Below are 26,820 nucleotides of genomic sequence, written 5' to 3'. Positions count from 1 at the left end.
GAACACCAGAACTCTGCAAAGCAGTGACAGAGGGGAGAGAGGTTGGACAGAAACCACCTGGAGAACTCAGACCTGGCAAAACAACTTCACCTGCCCCTGAACTACAACCCCTTCTGCAGGGAAGGATGGGAATCTCCAGCAATGCTCCCAGAGCAGACACCAGGGGCCATTCCTCACACAGCCTGTGTCCTCTGGGCAAGAGAAACACCATGGACAAGGACAGCCATGCCCAGGATACACTACCAGAGGCCACACAGTGCTGCACGTGGTGCATCCAGATCAGTCCTTGGGATGGGTAGCCAAAGCACCCCTTGCTTTCACTATCTCAAACACTCCCATCCTCCAAATGATGGGGCCTGTGGGTCACTGGCAAAGTCCTTCACTCTGCTGGAATCCCTGATTATTCCCATCTCCTGCATAGCTCAGCTCCACACACCAGGTACCTGAAACCAGGACATGCAGAATGCATCTGCTCTGCAGTAAGCTCACAGCCTCTCACTGGCCACTAAATTACACGTCTTGAAATGGGAAAAACTGTATTTCCTTCTCTAAAAGACTGTGCTGGGAACCCCATGGAGGGAACCCCAGCTGTGTCACACACCTGAATAGGATGGACTCACCCCCACACCTCTCCTGGAGCAGTACACACAGCCCTGGCACTGCAAACACTGTGTCCTTCTCCCCATCCTGGGTCTCAGCTCTGCCACTCTCCCAAGCCCAGCCTCCTGTGTGTGCACATCTGCACTTGCATGCCTGCAGCCACACACAGACAGCTTCCTCTCTGTGCTGGGCATGAGAAATATTGATTTCTTTCCCCCTGCAATATTTCGCTTGGCTGAGCAGATTTAGAATTGAAGAGTCAGACTCTGCCTAGAGACTAGAACCATATTTAATTCCACGGTTTAAGAAGCCCTGGAGCAGGTTATTCTTATTTTAAACTACTAGTGCATTTAAAAGCAAGTGACATTTCAGGGGGATGGGGTGGGAGATGGCTGGTGGCCTCTGCCTCAGTCCAGCCAGTGCTGGGAAGAGTTTTGCAGCTCTGCTGCATCCCCACAGCCCCATCAGCTGCTCTGCCTGCACCAATGAGAGGCGAGGGGTGGTGGTGAGCTACCCAGCAAAGCCCAGGAGAACTGCTTCCATGTCTTCCTAACTGAGGAGAAATGAGGGGAAAAAGAGAGCAGAAAAAGGCAAGGTGTGAAAACCTCTGATGAAAATTGCTCGGTGCATTGAGGTTTCAGGATTCATATTGCCTATTCCTGCACCAGGCCCTGCTTGTGGAACCCTCAAGTAAGGAGAAATTTGCAGACAGAGAACAAAGACGTGGTGCCTTGGCCAGAGGATGATCCCTCAATGGGCTTGATCATGGAGCAGGGCTGCTGGAGGGCAGAGCCACCCCATCCACCTCCTAGACAAACACACCCTCCTGGCTGCTGCAAAGTCAGCACAGCCACTACTCTCCACAAGCACACAGCCTCAGCACAGACCTCCAGAGGAGATGCAAGGGACTTTTAAGGGAGAAGGGGGACAATACAATAGCAAAGGCTTGCCCAAAGCATCTATGAGCCTCTGCCAAGTCCAGGCAGACGGGCACATACATTACTCCCTCCAAGCCACACAGAACATATCTGCTACCCAACACAGTGGCAATAAAAAGCCAAGTGTCCCCAGGATGAAGGGTCCAGCTCAAAAGGAAGGGGTCCAGGTGAGACAAGCACTGCCAAGGAAATGGGTGAAAGTGTACTGGAGAAGAGGAAGGGAAGCACAGATTCCTACACACTGCTTATCTCCCCACATCACATCTCCAAGGACTCACAGCACAGGTTCAGCTACACAGCTGTCACCCTGCCCTGGCTACGGTGGTCAGAGCACACAAGCATCCACTCTCCCCTCTGCCTAAGGCACCATCTTCTGGTCCCTGCCAGTTCCAGCCGGCCAGTCACCCCCCAGTGGCCCCACAGCGTGCCCACGGAGCCACAGGCAGATTGAGATGCTCTTCACAGCCTCTAAATAATGGAGATGAAGACATCGGGTGCCAGACACCTCAAGGGCGCTCTGGTCCGTGTGTGCCCATGTGCACACTCGTGTCACTGAGCAGGAAGAGATCCCTGACGTGACAGTGCTGCTCCCAGGGCCCCTGCAGCGGGCTCAGCTGTGAGCTCCCAGGGTGGCTGCAGCTCATGCTGGGAAGGCAGAGCAGGGAGAGCCGCTCCCCTGGCTGGGAGTCGAGCCCGGCAGGGCTGTGGTTGGCAGCCTGGGAGCTCCAGCTCTGTGGGAACCATGATTCACAGCGGGGCGAGCTGCGGGCTCCGGGGGCTGCGGTGGGGCCGGCACTGCTGCGGTCGGGGAGATGCAGTGCCCGCCGCAGCAGCCATGCATTAGCTCGCTGCGGTCAGCCCTGACACTGCACCCTCTTAGCTGTGGCATTGTATTTTGACTGAAGCAGACAAGCAGGGGAATGAAAATGGATCCTTTTATATAAGCTCCCTGCACACACTGTAACAGCTCTTGACATCTTTGCCCAGCTATGCTCCTTGCTGGTGGCTCACGTACAGGCCGAGCTAGGACTGCACAGGGATTGCAAACTGCTCCCAGCACTGAAAGCAGCAATTTGGGCACTGGGCTAACACCCCACAGGGACACAGGCAGAGTGGGTCTTGCTCAGGAATGGGACAGGAAGCCTGGTTTGGATCTTGTGCTGAGCTGGTCAGTGCCAAAGCTGCAGGTATTGATGCCACGGGGCTCCTGGCAGAAAGGCAGGTCCAGCTTAAACTCAAGTTGATCTACCGGGATAATACCAGGCACAGGCAGCTCCAGCAAGACTTGCTGAGTTCAGTACACAACAGGGCCAGGGCTGCTGCTGCAAGTTTGCATGCAAGGAGGTCGCACATGGGGGGCTGTGTAGGGACCCACTGGGGAAAGTCCTGAGTGAGGAGGAGACAGGAGGAATGGATGAGCACAGTTAGCTGTCGTAAAAGCCAAGGCAATGAAAGCCCATTGCCATTAGTGTAATTATTGCAATTATTATCTTTCTGTATTTTTGACAATTCAGTAAGAATTAGCTTAACAGAAGAAAACATTTTCTGTTAAGTGCTGGTGAATCTAAAACAGAAGTAAAATGACATTTTTCACTTTAGATCTGGACATTTCCAAGGACTTACCCAGCTCTCTAAAACAAAAGTCAAGGAATTTCCCAACCAAAGCTTTCTTGCTAAAGGAAAGTAACTATTTATTCAGAGAGAAAACAGCACAATGAAACCCTGGCATATTACCGTTTTTCTTCCCCAAACAAACAATTCAGCAAAACAGAGACAGGTATGTGGGGACATGGTTTAGCAGTAGGCTTGGCAGTAGTGGGTTAGTGGTTGGACTCAATGATGATCTTTACAGGTATTTTCCAGCCTAAACAATTCTGTGATATCTTGTCCTGAACTGCTGAGACAGGCTGGTGTCACCAGTGCTACTGACAGCTTTGGGTGCAGCTGGGACACCCTTCCTCTTTGCCCCATCCACCCAGAGAGCCAGCACAGGTAATAAACACCCATAATAAAATGCCTTTAAAGAACAAAGTGTATATATGGACAAAGCTGGAATGAATGAAAAAGAAGTATATAAAAATAACAAAAAAAAATTGCAATTAGCTAAACTGTTAAAGGAATAAAAGGGTATAAAATAAAATTTCCTAAATGTCAAGTTGACACAGTTTTTTACGTTCAGGCAGGGAAATGAGTCCCTTGAGCAAATCTCCCTGCTCCAGGGCTGGGCATTAAAGGCTTTCTGGTGGATGTCGCTGGCTGAGGTGCCTTTGATCTGGGCTGCTGGATGCAGCTCACATCTCTCAGCCAGCACAGCCCTGAACACAACCCCTCCTCCCACACCCACACCCCGAGGACAGCACTGCAGGGCTGGCCAAAGCCAGGGCTCCATGGGAACAGGGAAGCTGAGCCTCTCCAATGCCATCCAATGCCTCCAGCAGGTCTTTTCATCAGGGAGCCTTTCCATCCTGGTTTGCCATCTCTCCTCCAAGTAGGACAAAGCAGCAGGGCTGCTCTCTTGCCACACCTCCACTTTCACCTCTCCCGCAGGCACCAGCAGCAATTTTCCCCCTCTCTGGGGAAAGCAGCTTTCTTTAGCAGCATGTTACCTGTCAAAGGCTCTTCCCTCAGTGCCTCCTGAAGCAAGTGAAACCTTTCTTTTTGGGAACTAGGGGAATGCTCCCTCCTGTGGCAAACCCAGTGCCAGCCCCGCTCCCTGGTGTGAGGAGCCCCAAAAGGGGCCTGGCTCCCTCACTCCCTGGACCTACAGAACAAACATCCAGCTGCTCAGAGGCACCACGCAGGCTGGTGACATTATTTCCTGCCTGCAAGGTCATTCATGGATCCAGAGATGTGTATACATATGTATGCATTTCTGTAATTCTCTTGTGCTTTTTATATAATAATAAATATATAACCCAGGAACTTAACCACTGAGGTACCAACAAAGGCATCAAACGAAGCAATTTGTCTCAGACAATTTGTGGCAGCCTGAGCTGCCTCCGATGTCGCTGTCTCGCCACTGACAATAAGAGGCTCTTAAGTGTCCTGAAATTGTACTGCGAGCTCCCCAATGCTCTCACTGCTGCCTTCCTTCCTCTCCCTCGAGCTCCTTCCCGTGTTTCTCCAGCAAAACACTTTCTTACGCAAATAAACATGCAGGGAGGCACAAAAGGCATTTTGTCTAGGATTTCAACACAACCACGTATTTCTCATTCAAATATTCAGCTGTATCCTTCAGAGATCAAAAGCACAGCACTGAAACGAGGCGAAGCACGAACATCCCAAGCCAATAGCTCAAGCTTCCCTTTCATTCCTGTTCTGGCTGAGGAAGCAGATGAGAATTCCATCACTGTGGTGGCTCCCAGGTGTCATGGGCCCAGGACTCCTGTGCACACAGGTATAGCTCTCTCACACCACCCATCTGTGCACAGAGCCCTGCACTGCCAGTGATTGAATTAATGGCCATTAAAGCCTTTATGAGCACTGCCTGTACGACCAGCAGGTGACCTATGTGCTGTGAGGTCTCCAGGGAGGTGCAAGCTGGAAGGAAGTTCACTGCTCCCAGACACCTGGAGTGGGGTCTAGCCCAGGGGCAGGGTTGCCACGTGGTGCTCCCAACACCCAGGGAAGCCACAACTCACTGCACAGCATCCTCCAGCACTGAGGCATCCCTGCCACCTTCACACAGGGGAGCTATAAAGGGAAGGATGGATAAAGTAGTGTAACCCTGACCCAAAACATGCCCACAAGCCCCTCCTTCACCCCTGCTTTCCAGCCAGAGACCACACCAGTACTGCACCACAGGCTCAGGTTTATTAATAGGGACCAGCTTCCCTGCACAACCACCTCTGTGACTGCAGCCCATCTCCCATCCCAAACAGCCTTTCCCCCATAGGAACATGTTGGGGCAACGGGGCTGAGCCCCAGCAGCTGCCCACTGCTCTCCCCACCTCAGAGAGGATGAGGCTTAGCAGGAGCCATGGGCTTGGGCATGTTTACTGTATAATATATGAACTCATACTAGTTTTATAAGCCCCTCCTGGCTGAAATCACATTGTAATTCTGAGCAGTCTTAAACTCATTTAAATCCTAATAAAACCACCGCCCTGCATTTGCATTCGCTGCTTGCAGGTCCCTGCGGCTGCTATGACAGCGGTTCCTGTGGAATTGGTAATGCCTGGAGGCTGCACACCGGAAGCCATCCCTCACAGGAGGGGTCAGGATGCACACTTAACAGGACAATTAAAAACACAGATGCAAGAAATGGACCTCCAGACTGACACCCAGGATGATTGACAGAGCAGTTGTGTGTCAAAGCTTTCACAGTAACACAGGAGAGCAGCAGCACCAGCATGGAAACCTCAGTGTGCCACCTCCTCTGGAATCCCAGAGGAGATCCAGGCCAGCTACGTGGACACGCAGGCACAGAGCACCTGCAGACAGCACAATAAGTGGGTTTAAAAGAGAACAGGGAATAACTAATGAAGCACCAGCAAACAAGCAAGGCTGCAGGTGCTGTGGGAAGTGTGTGCATGAACCACACCGGTGCCCTGGGGCAGGTGGGGACAGACCCAGCAGGAATCTGCCCTGGTTCCTCACATATTCCAGTGTGCTGGAAACATGGGGGTGGTGCTGCCACAGTTTGGGGGCACATCACACCCTGAGGAGGGCGCCGGGGTTGCATCTCAGCAGATCCTCCACCAGTACATCCTCCACCCCAGTGCCACTGGAATGAGTGCCAGTCTTGCCCTTCCCTCCCAAACACAGACCAGCTGTGCTCCAGCTGTGCCAGAGGATGCAGCAAGGGGCTGCCTGATGGTAGCCCCTAGAGGCCCAGCTCCCCTCACCAAGCCCACACAGTTCTCCAACCCCACCACAGGCACAGCAGTGCTGACTCAGGCCTTGCCCATTGTGTCCTTCCCCAGTGCTGCTGCCCCACTGCTCCACAGCCTCTCACCTCTCCTCCAGGTTCAGCCCTGCTCCACTGCCATCCCTCCGCCCCACTCGGCACTTGTCCAGTGCTTTATGCTTGCCTGGTTTTGGCAGTGACATTAATAGGCTCCCCTGAAACACTGAGATTATGAGCTATACCCATCCAGCTACAGAATTACTAATTATTAGTAACTGTATGAGATAAATGGAAATATCAATGATGAAAGTCAATATTATTGCCTTCTTTGTTCCTGTTTGTTTTATTTGTAGATGAAAGGACCACTCAGGCCGTCTCCCCAGGATGTGGCCAGGAGCTGGAACAGCTCCTCTTGGCAAGCTCATCCAGAGCTGTGCTCTGATAAGAAATCATGCTGCACACATGCTTGCAAAGGGCTCTCTAAATCAGCAGCCCTCAAAAGCAAGCATTGTCTTTGATTGATTCATAAAACTGGAGCTGCTTCCATTCCTTGCTCCAGAACCAGGCAAGGGAGGATTTAAGGAAGGGAGAAGGTGTAGTGTGGGTGGAAGTGATTAATTGTGGAACATGGCACGGCACTGGGAACGCTCCGTGGTTTGGCTGGCTTTGATGCTCACGCCTTCATCCTCCTCACATGGTGGTTCAGGCACCAAGATGGGAACCGAGGACCCCTCCCAGGCTCCAATAGAGATTTCTCAGGCAAGTCCCAGGGCCCCGCTGTGGCCGGGTGAGCACTTACAACATCAACATCGCCTTAATCAGCAAGTCTGCTCCCTCTGCATGTTCTGAGTCAGAGCTACTGATTTCAGTAGTACTGATTTTTTTGAGTCCTATTAGCCTTGCAGAGTTAACACAGCTAGGAGCAAGTAATGGGACACTAGTTTTGGATCACATCTCACAGCACTGGGAGAGCATTTCCTAGAGCAGCCTGTCTCCACAGGCAAGCCACATGCTCCCCACAGCCCTGGGAGGCAGGACACAGCCAGGAGAGAGCCATAGGGTGCAAAAGGGACATTATTTTTGTTGCTAGCATACCCTAATATATCACTAAACTGCCTCCATTCCCTTCCAAGCCCTCAGTCCATCATCAGGAAATACTGACAGGAACAAACCAGCCCTCTGACTCCCCTCACCCATCTCCAAGGGTCAAAGAAGAGATGACCTCCCTGCAGTGAATACAAACCATCCCAGCCCCTCAGGGCTAACCAGGACAAACACTCCTACTGCATCTCTCCATGTGCAATGACATCAGGAGAAGTGGAAGCCTTGCAGGAGTAATTAGAACAGTCTTTAAAAAGCAGCCTATCCTAAATATTTCATGGGAGGTAATTTTTTTTTTTAAGATGCTTTAAAACCCCTCCTTGCCCCTTGGTGCATGTCAGGGTGCAATTAAGCAGAAAGTATCAACGCATAAACCCAAAGAAACAAACTGCCACGCACACTCACCTCCACTCTCACTTCTTCCCTGTGGCTAACATTGATGTGACATCCCAAAGCTGTGTGCACACAATATAATCTTCCATCCCAAGACACGGGAGAGCTGGCTAGAAAAGCTCAGAAGTCTCCCAGTCTCACAAACACAGTGCCCAGATTCCTGCCACAAAGAGTCCCTGATGGTCCCCACCAAAGCTGGAAAGCCCTGAGCATCAGGCACTCTGCATAAAATCCCACCAGTGGGCTCTGCAGAGCTGCTGGACCGTGATGGTGGCATCCAGCAAATGCACTCATGGTGCCACCCTTGGGCAGGCAGCCTGGCTCCCTGCCTGGCTAGGTAGACTTTTGCAAAATTCATAATTATTTTTAACAAGAGAAAAATCTCTTAATAGCTTTGTCAGCCCTCGGAGGGAGATGTTTGAGAAGAAATCTGTTTTAATCCATGGAGCCAGGTGGAATCAGGTAAGGCACAGAACAGAAATTCAGGGCTTTCCTTGGCCCTACTGGGGTGAAGAAGCCAACCTTCCAAAAGAGACCACAGACACCTCTCCCTCTGTGACCTTGCTTCTCCAGCCCAGTTCTCTCTCTCAGCTCTCCCAGTCACTGCTTCACCACAGCATTTGGGCCAGCTGAAGACAAGAGTGGCCCTGGTGTCCCCACTGTCCCTGGGGACAACCCCAACACTGCTGCCACTCCTACATGTCCCCCTCCCTCGTGAGGACACCAGGCCTTTGATGGAACCTCGGTGCCAACAACTTGCTTTTCAATAGCAAAAATCCAAGACATTCCAAGGGGCTTAGTGGAAACCTTGCTGCAAGTCTGTGGCCACATCACCAGAGCTAGCAACACCGGAGAGGACATGGGGGATTTTTTGGGAGCATTTATGGCACATGCAGCCAGAGAGGAAGAGAAACATCCCTCAGAAACCACAGCAGTTCAAAGATCTGCTCAGTTTAAACGCTAAAAATTCATGCATTAAAAATCCACTCAGGCTCAGAACTAAATAAAGCCTCTGACCACATCATCCAGCCCAAGGTTTGCAGGCTCCATGGGGAAAGGGCTTATGTGCCTACTGGATGCTCAGGCTGAGATCCCTGCTCCCAGCACCACATCCTGCTTCCCCCTCCAAGCTTTTGGGCAGGGCAGGAGGCTGTGAGGTGTTTGGAACCCCAGTTGTGCCTGGCTGCTCTCTTCTCACACTACTTAGTGGACAGAGCAGCCTGAGAAGCTGACTACAGCTCCCCTCCATCATCCCAAATTCCCTAGGAAATAACTTCTCTCCTTTTCTCAAAGGAAAAAGCAGAAGGTAAACCAAAACCACCTAATTTTCTAAATAGCGTTCTTAGGAAAAACCTTCAGTTTTTGCAAAGAGCACTCTGAAAGAAAATACCCAAATCCAAACACAGAGCAGATGGTTCTCGGTGCTTACATTTTCAGGAGGGCTTTAACCAGCAGGATCATTTCCCAGCAGAATCTTGTTTTAAGAGACAATCACTAAAAATAAATGCACTTCAGAGCTTGCTGTTGAAAAGGTATTTTCACAGAAAACTGCTATTTCCATGGTCCCTGTACTTGCTCTGTCAGCCCTGACACAGTGGGAGCTCCTCCTCAGAGCATCCTTCACACACAGCTTCTCCCAGGGTCCAATCCACACAGAGCACCTGTGGGAGCAGGGAGGGATGTCTGGGCTCATTCCTGATTACCACAAAACAGGAAACAGCAACAAGAACCTACAAATACCTCTCTGCAAAGCTGGAAATGCCTCCCCACGGGCTCCTCTCACACAGGAATGTGAGGCGAGGTAAGGACAGGTCCCTTTTTTGCATGCACCAGGTTGAGCCTATGCAGCCTGCTCTTTGCTTTGAGCAAAGAACAACATAAGGGAGAAATTACATATCTGAGTGTGCAAGAGTTATGCCTCACTGTTTTGATTCTCTTTTCCCTGAACCAGGCATGGAACACTGCCCCTGGGCAATCCCAAGTGAGCTTTGCCCCAGGTAGAACTGCCCTCCCAGTGCCACCACTCCTGTTGAATTGAGATCCCAGCACACTCCTCTATCTCTTACTACCTTGGACAAAATCCAGTTTCAACAAACCCTCCCCCAGCTGTGACAGATGAAAGATGCTTGAATCATCCTAATTTTTTTTTTCATTAGGAAACCAAACTCTGCTCTTCACCGAGAGATCCTTTTTATTCTCTCTCGAGGACTGACATCCTGGGAAATTGCCTCAACCCAGTCAGCTCTGATGTTTGCTGTCTCACGCATCTCCCGCATCAGGCTGACAGCTCCCAGATTTCAGCTGAGGATGGGGATGTGCAGAACAAGACAAAACCTGCTCCTGTCTCTTTTAACTGTCCCGCCAAGAGCGTGCAGAAGCCATGCAAGGAGAATAGAGACATCTCGAAAGCCACTGCTTTTTGAGGACCCTCTTGCCCGCCCTCTCCTGGAGGACAAAACCACTCCTGCCCAGCATTCCCAAGCTGCAACGCCTGGCCGTCCACGCTGAATCACTCCACGTGGGCAGCGTTTGTCCCTCCCTGATGTAACATGAGCTGGAGCAAACCCTCCTAAGCAGTGCCACACAAAACCATCACAAAGTCCTTTCTCAAAAGTGCCACCATCCAAATATTTATTTTAGAGGCCTCTCCCCCCGGACTGACTGAACACTTTCTACCTGCCCCAGATCCTAGCTGGAAGCCACATTGCCTCGCCCCCACCAGGAGGGCTGGGAAGCCAGCCCAGAGTATGGAGGAAGGAAAAGGCATTTTTACCACACTTCTGGCAATGGAAACCAGTCCAGCCCCGGACTCAGCACAATAAATGCATGTGAACATCACATAAACCAATGCTCCGAGCTCGGGTGCACTTACCTGGGTCAGATGAAGGCAGGATGCTGGGGGATCAGTTGCCAGGTGTGCACTGGGCTTTGGCCTCTCCTCTGCTTTCCACTCATGCACTGTGGGCAAATGGAAACCAAAATTAGGGCTTTAAAAATGGCATTTGAGAGGCAAGCAGGAGAGAAATTAAAAAGCTGTGAATGCTTTTCCCTCTCTCCCTCCCAAAGCTGAGCTCAGACAAGCTCAATCTTCATCCAAGCTGATATTTAGAAGTTATAAATCAGGCTGTAACAGACAGAAAAACACAACTACCAAAATTTAGGGGCCCTGCTGCTGGAAGGCCCAAAATGAACTGCTTAAGAGAGCCATTTTCCCACGGAAATAGAGCAGGTCTGTACTTAGTAGAGCATTGATCTGCTGACAGCTACCAGGACAGATTTGGGCCAGAGCACTTGGGAATCATTTGCAGTGATCTCTGAAGAAGCACATGCATGCAAAACCCCTTGGAAAAACACTGTTGTAAGGTACTGCTGCAGCTGATTACGAGTCTAAATGTCACTCACTGGTCAGCACAGGCTTACACCTCCTTCCAGGAGCTTCCCCACGCAGCTCAGTTGCTGGCTGCATCCCTGTGTCCCAGCCAAACACTTCACAGAGGACAGGAATTGCAAAACATCACCAAAGTGCTGGGCTGAAAAAGGCTCTTGCAGCTCAGGATCCCAGCAATGAGGCATGAGGCTCAATCTGGGGACACTGCATCCCACAGACCCAGGGGGCTTGGGGGCTCTCCCATAGATGTGCTGGGACTTGGAGATGCTGTGTTACAGCCAGGGTCAGCCCAGGACACTGCCACAAGTCCTGGGGACAACAGGCTGGGCCCTGAGAGATGCCAGGAGCTCAGTCCAGCTGAGGGATGCACAGGCTGCCAACACTGGGTTGCCCCAAGTTGCCCAGCCTGGGGCTCCCTCCCACTGCCACCACAGCCGAGGCACAGGCCAGAGATAGAAGAGCTCAGCTGCACCTCCCCTACAGGTGTGGAAAGAGGTGGCCCACATTCATAATTTCCAATCACAGTTTTTGCTGTTTCAGGAGATGAGGTCAAAGCAGGGGGATGCATTCTTCCTTTCTTGCCATAAAAAGCCATTTCTCTGAATTGTGAGCCACTCCACAAACGGGGCACAGGGGAGCCTCAAGGATGTATGAACACTGCTGGAGGGGCTCCAGTCCCACATGGGACTCTGTCTGTCTTCCCAGCACAGGGACACAGTATTGGGCTGGCCAGGAGCCTCTCCCTTGCCCACCAGCTTTCTTGAAGCAGTTATCACTCAAGATAACCCGAGAAAAGCTAAAGCATCTGATTTCCAGAGGTGTTAAGTGCTCTTGGCTCTCACTGCCTTCAAACTCCGCTTTTGCTGCCCCAGTCCTTGGCTAATTCTCACCATCACAGGGCCCCCACAGCAGCAGAGAACTTGGCAGACAGGTGGGCAGGGAGGGTACAGGTGAGGGGGATGCAGTGCTTGCTCACCTGCCCAGCCCCCCTTTGCATACAGCTCCTGCACAACTCCAATTAATGGTTCCTTGGGTTTTTTTGGGGGTTATTTCTGTTACTGTCTACTCCTCCTTAGGAAGTCATACATGAGCAGATCTTACAACGATCCCCAAAATACCAAAAAAAGCCTGTCTGTGTCAAAACTGGGATCACAAATGCCTCTACTTTAGGGGAACAGAACCTGCCCAATCATGCTTCAAAGGACATCTGAGGTCTTAACATTGCTCAAGATCTCACAGAAGGCATTGGAAAAATGGGAAATTACTTATTTGGTTTATTTTTTGCTTTCACACATCACTTATTTTAAAAGACTAAAAACATGTTTATGAGTTTAACATATTTAAATGGATCAAAATCTGTTCAGCAAGGATGGAAAACAACTCTCCCACCCCAAACTTCTTGTAGGCTGGGACCTGCTTTTCAATCTTCCACCCACAGCAAATATTTCAAATCCATTTTTAAACCGAAAGGCTGAGGACAGATCGGGGAGAGGACCCGTGTGGGGGACAGTGCCACTGCTCTCCTCATCATCACCCCAAGCACCCCTTACCTAGAGTCACTCAGGGACACCTGGGCAAGGGATCAGCTGGGAGCAGGGGACAATACAGGCATCTGTGTGTGGGGAGGGCATCCAGAGAAGATAAAATGAGAAGCTTTCCTTCCTCCTCCTCCTCCATCAGCAGCTTTCCACAAGGAGGATCAATGCAGCCCACTGTAACTGCACCGTTGTTCCATTTTTAATTAATGAAAGAAAAAACTAATCATTGAATTAAACTTCTCATTACTCCAGCTGAATACCCTCTAAGTAAATTTAATTACTGTACGAATTGGGTTTCTCCCTGCCTGTTTCATTAGCTACTGATAAAGATGGAGCGAGGGGGGGAAAAAGGGAGAAATGAAAATAGAAAGAGAAAGGAAGGTGGGAACACTAAATGCAAACCCAGAGGTACATGATCCAGGAGATTTCAGGGGCTTCCAGTAAGGGCCTGGGGAAAGACTCTCCCAAAGCAGGGTAAAGGGATTCCCTGTGGGGTAAACCCACAGGGACAAGGTCCTACCACCCTCTCCAGCACTGCCACTCAGACCCTGGGGTCATGGCCACCTGTAAAACAGCCAGCAGAGGTTTGGGCACAACCAGCTCCCTTCCAAACAAGGGCAGACACTGATTTCAGACCTGCAGCAACCCTGATCCCTTCTGATCTCACGTACCTCTGAACAGCCAGGTTTTTTTCCTCTGCAACAAAGGCAGCAACCCTACAACACTTCAGCAGGGAGCCAGTACTGACAGAAGCATGGGAGCACATGTAAACAGATCTGGAACACCTGCAGTCCCACCACGCTCCCAGACACCTGCCTGGCATGCTGTGTTTGAAGCCTTCCTGCTGGAGTGGGAGTCCTGCACGCCCAGGCTGTGGGAGCCAGGATGTGCCAGCAGCACACTCCTCCCAGGAAATCAGCCCAGGATGCCTTCCTGCAGCCCCCCGTGCTGCTGCACAGATGTTGTTTATGGTCTGATTTTGGGGCTCTCCTATTCTCATTCTGCGATTCAGCTCCTCCATTCCTCCCTTCCTGACAAGGGGCGTGAACCAGCACAGCCCCATTCCAAGGAGTCCAGCAGCCCCCACCAAGCACAGCCCCCTTCCAACACTTGCCTCCACATGCAGCAGTTGTGTGTGACTGGATAGGGTCACATTTGGGATAGACTGGGGGTGGACAGGGTGTGGTAAATGAAAAGCACAGCTGTTTTTTTCCAACTGGGTAGTTCCAGCTGAGTTGGGCAGTGGGAGTGCTACCCGGGTGTCAGCCATGATGGGATTTGGGACATATGGGTCAGATCACCTCCTTTTTGCCATTAGGGGACAAAGAGGAGCCCACACAGCTTCTCCTGCAGCCCCACAGGGAGGGTCTTGTTCTCCCCCCTCCTGCCCCAGTCCCTTCCTTCCCTCCTCCATCCCCAGAATGGTTTCTCCTGTTCAAAGAGAGTTACAAGAAGGTTCTGGGCAGACCAGAAGGTCTCTTCTGCATCACATTTATCTCCCCAAACTGGGCTTGCCCAAACACCAGATGGGAAAAACAGATCACAGGCACAGATGCTGCTCTGCAGGGAGGAAATGGCACTGGGTGAGACCTGCCACACACCCCTGGCACTCAGCACAGGTCTGGACACTGGGGCCACCCCCACAGCCTGGGAGGATGCTGACTCCAGGTGGGCTCAGCACAGCACGCTCTCCTCTCCAGCACAAGCTTTCTGCTGTAGCTAAAATTGGCTCCCACAGGCTCCTGCCATCACCAAAGTCATTGGTACAACATGTTCTGCCACCACAGGCTCTTCCCAAACTCCCACTCAAAAACCCCCAACGCTGCGTGCTATGGGCCCCACAGCTCCCACTCCCTCACACGCTCGTCTTTTGTCCTGGTGATTAAACAGAGTAAAGAAAGTAATTCAGGATGACCAAAGTAATTTTTTTTTTCCTTTGCCAAATTTTAAAGCTCCAGTAATAATCTGGGGCTGAATGAAACATTTTGTTTGGGCTGAAGTGAAGCTTTCATTTTGTTTGTAGGTGGCTTCCCCCCCACCCTGGAAAAAAAAAAAAAAAAACCTCGAAAAAATTCAAACTGAAATGTCATCTTGAAACAGATGGCTGAAAGGTTTCATTTTGAAAATGTCAAAATCAAACTTTTCAGTGTTTCACTTTTTTTTTTTCCCCAGCCAAAGCCACTTGCTAAATACAACCTGAATTCGTGAGCTGAGTCTGTTGACTGAAACCTGAATTTTTTTTGGTGCATAAGCTATTCTCTCTGAGTGTTTTTTTTTGCACGGTCCCCACGCTGTAACCCCGCTGCAGCCAGGGAGTGCACATGGAGCCAACAGAAACAGAGACCTGGAGCACATCGTCGTGCAGGGGAGTGTCCTGGGAAGGCAGGTGGAGGCCAGGACTTACCGTGGCAGCAGCTGTGTGCAGCCCCGCCGTGGGGTCCCGGGCAGCGGGCGCTGCGGCCCCGGGCGCGAGGGACAGCGTGGTCCTGCCTGTCTCATGGGACCCAGTGCGGAGCAGGGGGCACCTGGCTCAGCCCCAGACACACAGCCCTGCAAGACAGGAGGAAGGGGACAGTGTCAGGAGGTGCAGAGGGACCTGCCCTCTCCACAAGCACTCCCCATTGCAGAACGGGCTTTGCTCACCTTGTTCCAGGAAGGACAATGTCCATCCCAAAACTGCTCAGCACCACATCCCAGAGATGAGGTCCAACAACCAGGTTGGTGCTGATCAGATCTTACCAACAGCAAATCTCCCATGCCCTGGGTGCCAGCCCCCACAAGTGCCCTGTGCCAGCACTGCTGCCAGGTGACTCCAGCCCCACACACAATGTGTGGGTGACAATGGGATCATGGAGGGTAGCCACACACAAGGCTCCCACTCTAGCAAGCAGGAATCAGGTTTTGATTGCCAAGTTCAACAGTCCAAGAGTTTTCAAGCACATTGCAGCACCTCTAAATTCTGCCTTCAGGTTTGGGCCTCGACACACAGGAGGGCAATGGCAATATTTTAAATCTGCTTTACATTTGCTATTGAATCCCAAAGAGTGACAAGATTCCCAGGGTACACTGGCAGAAGCACAACAGGCAAGATTCATGAGAGTGTTCTCAAAAAATCCACCCCAAAGCTTTAATGCAACACAAAATCAGTTATAAAAAACTGATTTATGCTGCACTAGAAGCTGGATAAGGAAATCCCATGCCACAAAACCCTATGAAAGCAGGAGCAGACGCCTAAACCCAAAATCCACCAGAGTTCAGGTTAGAGAACTCGTAGGTTCATTTTCTTTTCCCTTTCACCTCTGGTTCAGCTCAGGAGCAGCAGCAGAGGTGCAGCAGGACCACCACCCTTCCAGCATGATCACAAACCACAGAATGCCAAGGCTGGTGTCAGAAAACCTGTTTGTAGGAGATCACCAGCCCGATATCTCCCTGAAAGAGGATTAGATGGAGCTTAGACTAAGCATCTCAACAGTATCAACCCATAAGAAGATACTCAGCCCTTGCCACTGCTAAGGTAACATGGAGACAGATTTATCCACTGAGAGAGAAAAATCTTACTTCTGAGAGCCTCTCTCATCACAGAGAGGGGAATTTGCTGGGCCCTTGGCTCCATGTCCACAGGGCCAGGGCAGGCAGGAGCCTGCTGGATGGACTCACATGGAACAAGAGGCAGACTGGCTCCAAACTCAAGCCTCCTCCCAAGTTCAGGGGGCAGCAATCGGAAATTAAGCCCATCTGTTCCTAAAACACTGCACTAGTGGAGACGTAAGGAGGCTGAGAATCTGAGCTCCAAAGAAATTAAAACCACAGAGAGACAGAGCCGTGTGTGAGGGGAGGGATGCTGTTTCAGGCAATGATTATGAGGATCTCAGCTGAGTCTCTTCTTGAGCAAGGGAGGTGCTGCCAATGCCATGTGTGTCCCCTGCACCAGCCCACCCTGGTAAAGGGAGAGATGAGGCAGCTGAAGTGCCCTAAACCTCATGGAAAAACTACAAACAAGGGAAGAATAGATTATATATTAGGAAGGAATCCTTCCCTGTGAGGGTGGGGAGGGCCTGGCAGTGGTTGACCAGAGCAGCTGTGGCTGTCCCTGGGTCACTGGAAGTGTCCAAGGCCAGGCTGCACACGGCTTGGAGTGACCCGGGACAGTAGAAGGTGTCCCCGCCCACGGCAGGGGATTGGGACAAGGTGTCCTTGAAGGTCCTGTCCAACCCAAAACATTCTGTGATTCTATGAAGGGAAACTGAGGCAGGCACCAGGGGTACAAGGAGCTACCCCAGCCAAACCCATCAGCAACAGTTCTGGCCTGGAAAACTGGCTTTGTCATATGGAATGGTTTCACAAAGAGTATCAAGTGATCCATCAGCATCAAAGCAGCCAGGGTTGATGTGTCTGAAAGGAAACATTGCCTTTTTTCCCCTCCCTCTGAGACCACTTTTCATTTTGAGTCTCCTCATTTCTTTTCTACCCCAATCTAAACCAACTCTGCTGTCAAGTCCTTGCATTTCTGCCATGTTCACTCAAATTATTTCAAACCAAACCTCCATGTTTTCCTCTTCTCCCCTGAAATAATGATGCTAGGCTAGGAAACATTTTTTGCCCGGTTCCTGCTAAAAGCCAGGACAGCAGGGTGTTGGCTGGGAGCAGAGGCATGGGAAGTAGCAGCCAGGTGGGATTCGGAAATGTTGCCTCCAAAGCACCTCTTGGTTCCAGGATGTTCAAAAAAGTAATTTTCTGCAGATCCTTTATCCCTGAGAGATGGAAATAACAAGGGAGCAGAATTGGATCAGGCATGGGGAGACAGAGGGATATTTAACAACTGATTCTGAGCACCATTCAGGTTATCCAGGGTCAGGGAACGAAGGAGACTGATTCCTCCAGCATCAGAATAGGGCAGGAGTACCTGGTCCCTCACACTTAAAGTAGTAAAAATTCAGATTTAGCAAAGAGTATTTATGAGTATTGAGGGGAAAAAAAAAAGCCATGCCATAGGGAATAACAAGGCTTTCTTGCGGCTGGCAGCTAAACGGAATAAATCTATCCACTGGGTATAAATTGCTTAAGCAAAAAATCCCTCTCAACTGGAATATTTTGCAAGAAAAATAGCAACAAAAAAAGAAAGAACTCTGAACCCTCATCATTTCTCTCCTCAAGGTCAGAGCTGTTATCCTCTTTTGTGAAGGAGAAAAAAAACTAGCTTTCACCAGGAAGTTTAGCCAAAAGAATTGAAACATTTAGGATGTGAGTGCATTACTGCCTGGACTGACCTGCCCAGCTGGACTAGACTAAATCTCTCTATTTTACAGGGAGTTATCTTTCAAAAGCAAGTGGTGGGGAAGCTGAGGCACCCAGGGTAAAGGAGACATCAGCCCCTGGGACTACAGCAGTCAAGGAGAGCACTGTGTGTCACAGCTCAGGATCTAGAGCCTCTCTGGTTATTATGCAGAAGCTGTGCTAAGGTTGCTGCTTTAGTGCACTGCAGGCAGTAAATTAAGGGGACATTTACAACCCACAATGCAGAGAAGCAGCTGCTGAAGGTGGCCATGGTGAGTGACTTCACCTCTGGGTGAAAGGCTCTTTGAAAGAAATCTCAGCCACAAGGAACTGAGATGGGAAAACAAATCCTTCCATCTGCTCCCTGCCCTGCCCCAATGCCAGGACATCTCTGGGCACCTGCAGCACGTGGGGACCAGAAGCAGCTTGCTCTGCTCAGTGCCAGCCAGGGTCTGAGACCGTCCTGTTTGGAGGGGATGCAAAGCCCACAAAATACCAAAGTTTGGCCCAATTAGCAAAGTTCTCATGCAACAAACTGCACCATCACCACTAGGGCAGCACTCCAAGGGATCTGGTCCCCAAATGAACTCCCAGACCAATCCTTGCCCAGACTCTGCATGGCACAGACCAAGAAGGCAGCTGCCTACAGCATCAAGCAGTTTCTGGTGGCAAAACAAGTCCTGGTGCCTGCTTGGTCTTTTTAACTGCACTTGATGGCCAAGCAGGCTGGGGCTGCCAAAAAGGGGGTGACACATGGTGACAGCTCCTGTGGCTCCTCCTGGGAGCAGTCAGCACTGGTCCTTCTCTCCTCCCACAGCCATGCCAAGCCCAGCTCACCACCCAGCACCACTCCTTCCTCCTCCATGCTGGGCAGGAACAGCCAATTCCAGCACAGGCCAAAACTCAGTGTGCTGGCACAGATGAGCCAGCCCTGCCCTGTGCTTTCCCTCTTCCATGGTCCTGTGGAAGTACCCAGCTTGTTTCCTGATGGAAGTCACCAGGAGCTTTTCCTTGCAGATCCAGGGACGTACTGTACTGTGCTCAGCCAGGCAGGGAAGGGGATGGCTCTTGGTGGGAGCTGGCACAGACCTATTCCTGCCCAAGGCACAGGGCCCAGGGGCAGCCACCTCCTCCAAGTGGCCAAGGCAAGGGGAAGCAGAAGAAGAGCAGAGATGATCTGACAGACATGCAAGCAAGACGAGGAGAAAAGGACTCACTGGGAGAATATCTCAAGGTCGCAGCACACACCTTGGCTTCTGTTGAGAATTCTATGTGTTGTATTGAGAGCTCAGCTGTAGAGGGGCTGCAACTGGGAGCACTTCTAACCAAGCAGAGGGAGCAGCAGCAAAGGGTGGGAGCACAGCCCTGAACACAAACAGAGCACTTCAGGTTGCTGGGCCCCAGGGAGACTGGCCCAGTGGAAAGCACAACTGGCATCATACTGACAATCCAGCACACAGATCCTTTTCAGAAAATTAACTGAATGAATTTACACCTAAATCCCTCCAAACACTGGCTGTCTCCTGCCTTTAGGGATTTACAGCCACTATAACCACCTCCTGTTAGTTTGGAGGCAGCACACGTTGGAGAGGTTGGAACTTTGAGTCACCAGGACCAGCCCAGGCAGTGCCCATGATCTTTCATGCAAGCAGGCAGTTACACCCCACACAGGCCCAGGTACTCTGGGAGCATCTCTTACTCAAAGGGATTACCCCAAACACCCCAGCTAGACCTCTGCTGCCTGCTAACAGGGTCAAGACTCTGCAGCTCCCATGTCTTCAGGAACCACACACCTGAGTGTGCCCAGAGCTGCTACACTTGACAAAGGAATCAGCCAGGGACAAGTTCTGGTTTCTGTTCCAAGGCAGGTCAGACCAGAGTCATAAATCTATTCCTCTGGCCTTTAAATGTGCAACAGGTAGAATTCAGAGGTCTTGAACTCCTCTGATAGATAAGCCCTGAGCCTGGAGGGCTGCCCAGAGCAAGGGATTCTGCCATCTCAGCCCAAAGCCTCCAGGTGAGCATGTCACAGGGTGAGCATCCGATGAGCCACAGGGAAGCCAAAGTCACAGCCAAGGCCAGTTACAGGAATAGAATTGGCTCAGACTGAGCAAATGTAACTTTCCATCACTTTGCAATCAGCCATCCATCCCGGAGGCCAGCTGGCTGCCATGTCAGAGCATCTCCCATCCATTTCAACTGTCCTGAGAATGCCAATGCTTCACAAGACTAGCTCAAGAAGACTTGGGAGAGTTATTATCCAAATCCAGGTGGCTGGACTTGACCCAAATCTTAGGCAAGTGATTAGAATGACTGGCATTTTTTTGGAAAGCAAACTGCTGTGCTGTACCTGCCATCCATCTTAGGAAAACTATTAACTGCACAATCACCAAACCAAGCACACCTGTAGGGCTACAAAAGTGCCTGCAGACTGATGAGGCTCATCTTCACCTGCAGCTCTGGGACCAGCCACCCCTGTATGTTCCAAAAATGGGCTTTGGCCAAGATGCTCTCCTTGAGCACCGTGGTACCACGCCCAGATGCTCTCCCTGCAGGATCAGGGATGGGATACTGAGTCATGGGGATAAGTGTTGAATCGCTGGACTGGGATGACTTTCACCCTGTGGGTGATGTGATGAGTCTATTCTGGCTGGGAACAGATTGCCACAAAACTGCCTTTGCTGAAGATCTGGAGTCAGGTCTTATCCAGGCCCCTCTGCTGCAATGGGACGCTGCAACACCACCAGCCAGCAAGGTATCATTCTCCTGCTTTGACTACATATGCCAAAAATAGTCTATTTTCTTTCAGAGTGAAGGACACTAAAAGCAGCAACATTTCCAGGTGAGCAGAGCACAAGAGCAGCTACTGAATGACACCATCCAGCTCCCAGCCTCTGCCCAAGGCAGCCCCCAACCCCACCAGCTGCCACATCCCCTGCTAGTGCTGTCCCCACTCCAGGGCAAGGTCAGGAGCAGGGAATGCTGCTCCCAGGCACACTGGGATCTCAGCCCAGATTTCCTGCACACCAGGGCAGGGGGAATATCCACTTGCTTCTGGTTCAACACCAGAATCCCAAACTCAGCTGTTTCAGGTTTGAAACCTGAACCCAATTCCAAAATTACAGATTAAGGGAATGAAGAGAACAACAAGCCCTAGTCAATGAATCAGAACAGATCCAGTACCCCACATCTGTTTGTTTCAGTTTGAACCACATCACCCAAAGGACGAGAAACCCGGGATTTACAGACCCAGGGACATTGTGTGGACTCGGGATTATTTTGTGTCCATAACCCAGGAACCCTTGAGAAACTAAGAGAGGTCATACAGTTTTATGTCCTGCACATCAGCAGCCCATGCCAAATGCTCAGCTGGGGCACCAGCACAGGAGCTGCCAAACTTGCTGCACCAAGAAGTTGAACTGTGCTTAGAAGGGGATCCCAAACAGGGTAAAATCTGCATTTAATACCTATTATCCTAACATCTCCCCATCTGTCCACATCCCTCACATGCCTATAACTGCAGCATGCCAGGGTTGCCTCATATCAATGGCACTTTAATTTCATCATTCCCAACTTATTTAGAGCAATTAAGAGGCAATGAGCACACGCCAGGGGCCAGGATGCACTTGAATAGCATCCAAGGGTTACCACAGTATCACAGGAGACTTTCAGATGGAATTATCAGCCTGAAAAAAAACTTAAATAAAAACGAAGGCAGTCCCCAGAGGGAGGATAAGGTTCTTCTTAGTCCGACAGGTCCCTTTTTAATTTGAAATCATCTGACAATTATAAAGAGGTGATATTCCTCATTTAATTAGTGAAGAGACAGCATCTCAGGTTAGAAGATAGAGATAGATGCTTTGCCTGGGCAACTGGCTGAAGAAAGGATCAGGAGAGCAAGGAAGGGATTCCTGCAAGGGCAGTTGCCTAATCCCACTTCAGGCAAGCAGGTTTTGCTGTTGACTTTTCTGGGAGAAAAGGTAAAAACCCGAGCCACTTTGGAAACTCTGGTCCTAAAGGCAAGGCAAAAAGCGAGCTGCTTCTCCCTAGTGATTTCTGCTGGGTGCTGGGAGCAACACACAAAGCCAGTGCCACCAAGTAAGCTACCAAAAAGAGCCAGCCAGCCTGCAGCCTGGCTTCCCAGAGGCCCCATTTTGTGGAAGGCAGGTGAGGTGCCAAAGGAGGGGATGGCTCCTCACTTCTGATTTAGCCACATGCCCACACTCCTCCCGCACAGGCTCTTTAAATGCCTGCCTGCGTGAGGAAAGCAATGGCCTATTTTTTAGTGAGCAGCTCAGAGCAGCCTCCACCTCGGAGCACAGTGAGCACAGGTCTTATTTAGGATGCTTCAGACACATCCGGAGGGACTCTGGGAACAGTCTGTGGAAAGAGAAGACTGAGTGGGCAACCTGAGTCACTTCATTGCTTACAGAAGTGTACACAAGCATCCTCCATTTGAGCAAAGCCCAGCACAGCTCCGTTGGCTCTGGGGACCAGAGGGAAGTGCCTATCCTCCAGCACACTTCACCGAAGCAGAATGACTGCACACCACCTTTCTCATCCAGGCTTACAGAAAGAGGGATCATTCCCCACAGCTACAATCCAAACCTCTGATCCTGGCGATTCCTCTGCAGCACTGGAGGAGCTGGGAGCTGCTCTAATCTGCTCTGATGGTGAGGTCTGCAGAGGAGATTGCTTCCTCCCGAGGAGGAGGAAGCAGCACAAGGCATGTGAGGGGAGAGGTGCAGTGCACATGCCCTGGAGGGATATTTTTACAGCTGGCTGCAAAGCTCAGCTCTGAACCTCTTGCCAAAGAGCCTGACTCATGCAGACAAATCAACCCGGCACCATCTACTGCACGTGGGGAGGAGGAGATAAGCACAGGAGTAACCAGAGACCCCAGTCCACAGACAAAACACACCCGGCCTTTGCCTTGAGTCCTGGCCTCAAGGAAGTCACTTTTAAGCTGTCAACAATGGCCTCTGCAGAGGCCCCATAAGCTGAGAAGGATTGTGCTGAGCAAAGCCATGCCCTGCCATGGGGGGCCCCCCCTCACATTACTTTTCCTCCTCAGTGCAGGTAAATGGAGCTGTTTGGGCCCTGAAAGCTCAAAGCCTCTGCTCATCTACCCAGAGGCACAGCCCAGCATCCTTCCAATGAACCTCTGTCTTTATCCAGGACAGGAGAGCAGCCATGGGCTCCCTCCCTACCTCACTTTTCTGTTCAGGCTGGTTCACAGCAACACCACACAATGCCAGCTCTGTGGCATCTGCCTGCTTGGAAACCCCAAGCTAGCTCAGAAAGAAACCCTTCTCATTACTGCTGCAAGATGCTAAAGGTTTCTGCTTCTGCCCTACAGTGACCAATAGCTCCAACCTCTCTCCATTCATTTCCTGAGGGATAAAAGCCACAAAGTGACATCCAGTACAGGCAATATTATCTCACAGGACTACTGATGCTGTCAGCAACCACATGCACAGCAGCTCCCTGGGGCAGCAGGGAGCTCGTGGGAATCCATGGAAAGTGCCAAAATATGAACTGCTAATAAGATGTATTTTCAAATATCACCACGTTATGATCTATTGATCTCACACTAGAAACTTGACTTTTTCTTGTAACATTAATTTATGTCACTTGCACATTCTGGGAACAGCAGATTGAATGAGTGCCATTGCACTAAAATTAGGTATTGCAGTTATTAAGTGCCAGGGGCCCAAAGTGTTGAGGTGCCAATCCAGAATAACAGCACTTCTACAACCCACAGCACAGGGGAGTCCCAGCCCCCCAGTGCTGTGGGGTGGGACAGGGGCACAAAGCTCCCCTCAGAACAGGCTTTGCTCTTGGGTAGCAGTCCTACCCAGGAACAGCCTACAAGAAGGGCACAGATGGGAACAAGAGCCAAGTCCTGCCCTGAAGCAGGGCAATGCCAGGCAAGGCAGTGTTTCCAACCCCATCCAATACACACAGCTAAGGCCTGATGACACCTCCTAGGCTGGCTAAAGCCCCTATAGAGCACCTGCAGCTCCTCACAGAGATGATCTGAAACCCAAGAGCTCGATTCTGGTAGGAACTCTAGAAAAAAGTTTTCTAGCAGAAGGTTTTCACAAAAGCTGAAAATGCTCCAATGGGACTTTGGCCAAATATTTTGCTCCCTTTTAAAACAGGGCCAATCCACAGTCATTTCTAATGATCCCACTGCCTGCTTTTCAGAGTGCTCACAGAGACAAGTTGTCACCTTTAGACCACTATATCATGGCTGAGAGCATCAAGTGGGGAAGATGATGGGCTTGGAGAGGAAGAACATCCTTCCTTTGCTCCACTTGAGCTGCTGATGGGTGTGCCAGAGCTCTCTAAATAGCATTACATTAGTGCTGCATAAAAGCAATAAAGCCCTAAAACACCCCATTACATATTTACTGAACTACACATCACACAGACTGTCCCCAGGACACCACACCAACACTTGGAATAACCAAGCTAAGGGCTGTAAAAAGCGCCAGGCTGGGCAGACATCCACAGTGCCCACAGCTGGGATCAGGGCACATACGGGAGCTGGGCACACAGCAACACAGCTGTGGGGAGCCCACAGAATAATCCAACCATCACATCTAAACAAAGAAAGCAACATAAAGCACTGTCTCCTCTGCCAGAAACTTGCCCAAGTCACAACTGCTGAGAACAGAGTCTGCAGAAGAATCAGCAGATCCAGGGTGGGACCTGCTGCTGTGCCAGTGCACAGTCCTGGCTGCTGCCTGCCTGGCACCAACACACTCCCCCACTCCCCTGGTTTCACTCCCAGAACTTAAATTTTTACTGTTAAACTCAATGAATTGTCATTTCCAAATGCCTCCTGCCTACGGGAAAGGGGGCTGCACAAAGTGCTGTTTGGTATTTCCCAGTAGCCAACACTGGGGCACAGGGCAGTCACAAAGCCTTCAGTGTTGCACTGTCATGACAATTTTGGTAAGGTGAAATGGTGTGATGGGTTTTAAAAGACCTTTTTCTCCCTTTGCTCCCGGCACCTGGCATATGGCAAGATCACTGGCCCTGCTCTGCCACCACAAAGGCCATCAGATGCACTTTGACTGGAGAGGCGAGGTCTCCACCAGCCAGCAGCCTGTGGCAGAGGACAAGCTGACAGATGTGCTGGGACAGAGCTGAGGACTAGAAGGGGTCAGAGACAGAGAGGGGAGACTCCCCTCTGTGCTAACACTGGAGAAATTGAGTCAGTTTGGGAACTTTTGGATGCATGTTCCCCAGGCCCCCATAACGCACAGGTTTCACAGCTTTGCATGAGAGTTGTGCCTTGTTAGCAAGTAGGAGGGGCACAGGAACGCCACAGCTCTGCATGCACTCAGCTGCTGGCAATTAGGGATGTACCCTCAGTACTCTCCAGAAGGTCTGCGGTCCCTGCTTGTGACACCTGGGCCACAGCTCCAGAGCACAACACCGAAATAACCTCAAACAGGCTCCTGTCCACCCAGCTCCCTGCTGCTGGAATCATGGCAGGAACCTGCCAGAGAACACCCTGACCACAGGCTCGCCTCTCCCTCCACAGAGATGCAAGCGAAGCTCAAGTTCTGAAGGCTCCTTCTGGACAAGGGTTTCTCCAGCCCTTCTTGTGCAGCCAATGTGCCAACCCACAGAGGTCCTGGCACACCTGAAAAGCTCAGCCCTGCCCCAAGAGCACATGAAATGCTGCAAGCCCACAGCCCCTGAACTCAGGCACACACTCAGGGGCTGGCAGCCAGAGATGCAACACCCGAGAAGTTTTGTGAGTTATTGTGTCCCCAGCAAATAGCTCTGACCTTTTCAATATTCCATATTTTTATTGGCTGCCCATTTCCCCCCAATCCCCACAGGCTCATTAGACAGCGAGCAGCTCCGAAAGCAGCTCCACAGCCAATGCTATCACACGACACTGAAAAGGTCAGAGGCATGGAGGCTGAGCAGAGCCCTCTCCAGAGGGTGGTTAGAGCAGGACAGGAACACTCCTCAGCCAACATAAGCTGCAGACCAGGAGCTGCTGCCCCAGGGACCCTCTGGAGGCAGAGCTCCTGCTGTGGGGTCCCTGGGGCAGCAGGGTCCTGCACCACACCCATCCTTGCTCCCAGACACACCGGCTGGTGCTGCAAGAGGACCTGCCCACCCTGGTACAGCTCCTGCAATAAAAACCTCGTATCACAGCAAAACACGAGCCAGGGCTGTGCTGCTACAGCACAGAGGCCAGAGCAGCAGGAAGGCTGCAGAAATGGCTCTGACTGCTGCCACAGAAAGCCCTGAGGCTGCTGCTTAGGCAGAGGGAAGCACCAAGATCATTTCCCAGAGCCTCTGGCACACACACACGGGACAGAGAAGGCAACTACCCAAGGTGATTATCAGCCATCTCTAGTAGATGTAAGAGGAGACACTGAGTCCAGGCCTCCCTCAAGGCATTCAGGGGAACGAAAGGAAAACCAGCCCTGCCAGCAGGCAGCAGGGCAAGCACAGCATGCAGCAGCAGGGACAGCACAGCTGCTTCCCTCACAGCCTTTTCTTCAACTCCTGTCCAGCAAAACCATCTTACACAAAATAAAGCATGACTCCCCCTCTGTATAATACCAGCACTCCCTCTGCCTGCTCCCGAGGCAATAGGGAGCCCCAGGAATTAACCTTTCTCACAGCCACAGGCTTCAATGGCAGGAGCTCCTCCACTATGGAGTCAAAACTCACCGGCTTGCTTCAGGAATGTGTCCCCGG

At 51.1% G+C, this 26,820-nt stretch overlaps 1 protein-coding gene across 4 annotated transcripts in view; it reads right to left on the bottom strand.

Annotated features, from left to right (window-relative positions):
* The window catches only part of LINGO1 (leucine rich repeat and Ig domain containing 1), a 152,300-nt gene that overhangs the window by 47,236 nt on the left and 78,244 nt on the right, over positions 1–26,820 (bottom strand). For 2 of the 4 annotated variants that reach the window (XM_088172358.1, XM_088172355.1), the window contains 2 exons: positions 15,212–15,357; positions 10,754–10,839 (listed from right to left, as the gene is read on the bottom strand). The gene's annotated coding sequence lies outside the window, so the exon portion shown is untranslated. The remainder of the gene's footprint in view (positions 1–10,753; positions 10,840–15,211; positions 15,358–26,820) is intronic. The other 2 variants (XM_088172356.1, XM_088172357.1) reach the window with 1 other exon arrangement.

Source organism: Sturnus vulgaris, chromosome 13 (genome assembly GCF_052056855.1).
Source record: "Sturnus vulgaris isolate bStuVul1 chromosome 13, bStuVul1.hap1, whole genome shotgun sequence".
Taxonomy (NCBI): domain Eukaryota; kingdom Metazoa; phylum Chordata; class Aves; order Passeriformes; family Sturnidae; genus Sturnus; species Sturnus vulgaris.
Note: the sequence above shows the minus strand (reverse complement) of the source record. Positions and strands in the feature narration are given on the sequence as shown.